General features: G+C 42.3%; 1 long non-coding RNA gene across 1 annotated transcript; it reads left to right on the forward strand.

The window, feature by feature from the left end:
- The first annotated feature begins 927 nt into the window (after window positions 1-927).
- On the forward strand, window positions 928-4,603 carry LOC134928981 (uncharacterized). The gene is made up of 3 exons (XR_010178181.1): window positions 928-1,526; window positions 2,819-3,391; window positions 4,518-4,603. It is a non-coding gene; the product is annotated as an uncharacterized LOC134928981 (long non-coding RNA).
- The last annotated feature ends 389 nt before the right edge of the window (window positions 4,604-4,992 follow it).

A 4,992-nucleotide genomic window follows, 5' to 3' on the forward strand; every position in this document is an offset into this window, starting at 1 on the left:
ACATATTGCGGCAGAAGCCCTACCTCCCCAACCCACGCCAGCACTCCCACCCCAACCGCCAGCCCCACAACCACAGCCGGCTCCTCATCAACCAAGGCAACGGAGGCGTGCTAGGCCACCAATTTTCAGAACCCGTGTCATACTTTTTGGGATGCCAGATGATGTGGTGGTGCGTAGATACCGGCTGCCACCACATCTAATCCTAGACACTCTCTCCATAATAGAGAGTGATCTGGAGTCTGAAATTCGGTATCCTACAGCAATACCACCATTGACACAATTCCTTGCAGTGTTACATTTTTTGGCCACAGGATCATTCCAGCATGTTGTTGGAGACCTGGTTGGCATGTCGCAGGGCCAGTTCAGTAAGGTCCTGCGACGTGTCTGCCAGGCTTTCATCAAGCGTGTTAAGCAATTTATTGCTATGCCTTTGGATGTTGGTGCCCTAGATGTGGTGAAGCGGCAATTTGCGGAAGGTGGTAGTCGCTTCCCACATGTTATTGGGGTTGTGGATGGCACACATGTTGCTATTCAGCCACCAAGACATAATGAAGAAATTTATAGAAACAGGAAACTGTTTCATTCTCTGAATGTAATGGTTGTTTGTGGGCCATCCCTCCAGATCCTTTCCCTGAACGCAAAGTTTACAGGAAGTTCCCATGATGCGTATGTCATTAGACAATCAGGGATATGGCAGAGATTAAGATCAAGTCAACGACCAGACATGTGGTTATTGGGTGAGTTGTTGCTCAAATATTTTAGTTACAAACTTACAAAAATATATGAAAATTGTGAAGTAAAATTTTGCTTTTATTCCAACAGGAGACCGTGGATATCCTTGCACCCCCTGGCTCATGACTCCTTACCGTAATCCCAGGCCAGGACCACAGATGGCATTTAACTCCGCGCTTACTGCCACTAGGCAGCTGGTGGAGCGCACAATTGGTGTCCTGAAAGGGCGCTTTCGTGTGCTCCACCGCACGGGTGGCGACATCATGTATTCGCCGGAGATGGCAAGTAAAATAGTGGTCCTGTGCGCAATACTCCATAATATCGCGGTAAGGAGTAGTGTCGAGCTTCCTCAGGCAGAGGAATTGCCTGATGAGGAGCCAGGGGTTGTGCCACGCTTCGGTGGGGGGAGTGTGACACGGAGGGGGAGCCAAGTGAGGGCAAGAATTGTAGCAGAACATTTCAGGTATAGTGTTTTTAACATTTATATTTGCACAAATAATACAACCCAGTATGCTTATGTATTTTTAAACATGATTGCATTTAGTATGTTCTTGTAAAGTGATTGGGTAATGCTGTTGTTGTGTTTGAATGGTTTTTTCTTTTTAAACACAAAAAACAAAAACACGTTAAGCTGACAATGTTTATGTAATAATTTAAATACTGTAATGATAATAAATAGTGTCCTTATTTATTTTATATCCTCAAATACTGATTATGTAAACAAACACACAAACAAATGATCCTCAATGTTTGACACTTTGTGACTGTCCAGCTGAATGATCACACGACCTGTGGTGAGTACACAGATATGTTTAGTAATTTTCAGTAAAGTCTGTGTCTCTGTGTGTTTATTCTAATTGTTTCTAACAAACATTTTTGCTTATGCTAATGCGAATTTCCGCTCGTGCAAAATAACACTCTGCTCTTCACAGCATTGCAAAGATCAATAAAGTTATTAGAAATGACATATTTTTGGCCAATCACATGCTAACAGACACTATAAATATATGCCCAAATAAGGAAAACGCCATTGCCATGATGCGTGCAGCACCGTTCTCCAGGCGGGAGCTCCGCGTGCTGGTAGCGGTGATGGACCGCCGCGTAGGCCGCGTTGGGCGCTTCATCCCCAATCGGGTGAAGCGCGAGGCCTACGCGGAGGTCCGCCGCCTGCTGCGGACTCGCGTCCGCAGCAGGCGGACAATCATCCAGCTCGAGAGGCGATGGAGTGATCTCCGCAGGCGGACTCCAGATTTGTTGGCGGAGATCCGCCAGCAAATCCGTGCTCTCCATACCCGAAGTAAGTTACATTACATAAGTTTTTTTGCTTAAAATGTGATAATGCTTCATCTTCCCAATTTTTAGCAAAAGGTTTTTTGTAAACCATTGTGCAAAACCATGTGCACTGCAGGGGAAGCATATGTAACATGTGCAGAGTGAGTCAGATTTGGGTGGGGTGTGTTAAAGCATCTCAATAATTTGCTGTGTTAAAATTAAACAGCCTGTATTTTCCATGGCCATAATTGAAAAAGTCCACCAAATCTAACTCTCTCTGCACATGTTATATATGCAACCCCTGCAGAGCACATGCTTTTGGACAATTGCAAACTACATTCCAGCTGTAATCACCTTTGAATTACCTACATTTTACAGTAAGTGGTAGGCTAATTGCAACCTTCAGTCTCCTTTTTAGGAAATTAGGTCAGTGTGTGTGGTTAGGGGAAACAGTACTGACTGTAGTAAAGTGACACGAAACAAGTGCATGTTTCCAAGAAATAAGAAGCAGCCAGGAAACTGGTCCAAAATACTTGATAAGTGCTGGCTATATAATAAGGGCCCTTGAATAGTAATCTGGTGATGTTGCCTAGACAAATCACTATGACTCAATGGACTAGATTAAGGAATGAGCTTCAAAGTTAAAGTTTGGCTTCATTTTGTTTGCTATGGCCAACATGAAGAGGATCTTAACATGTTTGATTTTCTATTTTAAATTTAAAAAAAAAAAACATGTAACATAACATTTATATTTAAAAATCAATACTATGTAATTTTGCATGATTAAAAAATGTGGACAATATTTTCATTCTAGGACAACAACAACGGCACAACTCCCCACCCCCTTCCCCTTCCCACTCCCCCTCCCCTTCTCACTCCCCCTCCCCTTCTCACTCCCCCTCCCCTTCTCACTCCCCCTCCCCTTCACACTCCCCCTCAGCTTTCCAGTCCCCCTCATCTTCACAGTCCCCCTCAGCTTCCCAGTCCCCCTCAGCTTCCCTGGCCCACTCCACTTTCCATTCCCCTTCTCACCACACCTCGCCATCTCTTTCTGGGACCCCTTCTCCTCCTTCCCATACCCCTTCTCCTTCCACTTCGACATCCCCATCTGAACCCCCCTCACCCTCTATTGCTTTAAATTTCTCTCCGCCCCCCTCGCCCTCTCAATCAGACCCCCCCTCTGAAATTGCGGCACTAATCCAGCCTCCTTCCCCCATCCAGCCTCCTTCCCCAATCCCTCCTCCTTCCCCAATCCCTCCTCCTTCCCCAATCCCTCATCCTTCCCCCATCCAGCCGCCTTCCCCCATCCAGGCAACATCCCCACCAAGTGAATGGGCAGAGGAAGCCCCTGCAGAACATTCCGGGAGTCTGGATGTTTCCGAGGAAAGTAAGTTTATTTAAATTTTATACAATAAGATTACCCACTTACACTTACAATGCCAAAACATGCAGTGTTGTACTGTTTGAATTCTTGGACCCTGGAAAAATATTTTAACATTTCATCATGGTGTACATGTTGCCTTTACATATTTGTGAGTGTCATTATATGTACAGTGTGTATGTGTGCAATGTTTTGTGTGTCCACTCTAGGTTGACACTCATTAGGTAGCCAGGGTTGGCAGGAGAACAGGGTTTATATGTGTTACTTTTTCTGGGAAACAGTTAGACCTGAGTGGAGTTTAGTATGTTTGCCTTTTACACTTGGGCCTGTGTAGTCTGAATATTTACACTTAAAAATCACATGCTTCACTTTGTTATGCAGCCTAATGACACACTGTTTTTTTGTGTGAAAGTTACATTCTCAAAATTAATAAGTGTTCGAGTCAAACATGTTTGCACTTATTTAGTAAGGGCAGCTTTCATGGAGTGTGGGAATGCTATGATATGTTGGCCTTCTGAAGATGTGGATATGCAGTGTGATGATGCAGGACCAACCCACTAAAAATAAAAAACAAATAAAACAACAAATGGGAATGAATGCCAACATGGTGTCACATTGACGAAGATGGTAGTTATCTTTAACATGGGATGTCGGACATAGCAACCAATAAGATTATACTTAAAAAATTGGGATCCACTTCTACAATATAATAATCATATTTTTGCTTGATTGCTATGGGCAACGTTCCATCTTAAATATAACTCACATAGTAGTAAATGTAACACATGGTCTGGAACACTTTAAAATCTGATAAAAAGGCTGAGCAGGCTTGTGTGTTCTGCTAATGATTGTACCATAAAACAGGCAGGATGTAGTAACTTTGACATTAAAGCAGGCCTGTCCAAACTGCGGCACTCCAACTGTTGAGAAACTACACATCCCAGCATGCCCTGACACAGCTTTGCCATTCCCTGACCACAAAACTGTGTAAAGGCATGCTGGTATATGTAGTTTCACAACAGCTGGAGTCCAGCAGTTTGGACATGCCAGCATTTAAGTGTGCTTTGCGCCTTGCTTGGCTAATAAGTAATGTAATTAAGTTATTAATGTTTGTGTTGCATCTTAATTTCAGATGTTGCAGTTGGAGATCCCACAAGTTTTTCAGGGATACTTTACATCATGCGCCAACACCTGCAAGGAATGATGGATTGCGTGGACCATTTGCAAAAATTTGCATGACTTTTATTCTTTGATTTTAAAAAAAAAAAATATATTAACAAATACAAAAATAAAAAAGTTGATTAAAGTTAACCGGGTGTTGTGTTTATTAATGCAAAAAAGGATCAGCAGATTGGCAGGCAGAATTTGTTTTGTACAAAAAATTACACACATCTAACGTTACATTTTTACCAAAAAAAAAAGGAGATTATTGTGTTAAGAAACATGTAAACACCTTCATTCACAAACAACACCTTTAAAAATTAAAAAAGTGAAATAAAAAAAAAAAAAATTTACACTTTGACATGTTGATGGGCAATTATGGCAACAAAGTGTTAATTTTTTTTTATTCTCAGACTTAATTGTTTTGGAACATTATCAATCATTAC

The sequence above is a fragment of the Pseudophryne corroboree genome, chromosome 5 (genome assembly GCF_028390025.1).
Source record: "Pseudophryne corroboree isolate aPseCor3 chromosome 5, aPseCor3.hap2, whole genome shotgun sequence".
In the NCBI taxonomy this organism is placed as follows: domain Eukaryota; kingdom Metazoa; phylum Chordata; class Amphibia; order Anura; family Myobatrachidae; genus Pseudophryne; species Pseudophryne corroboree.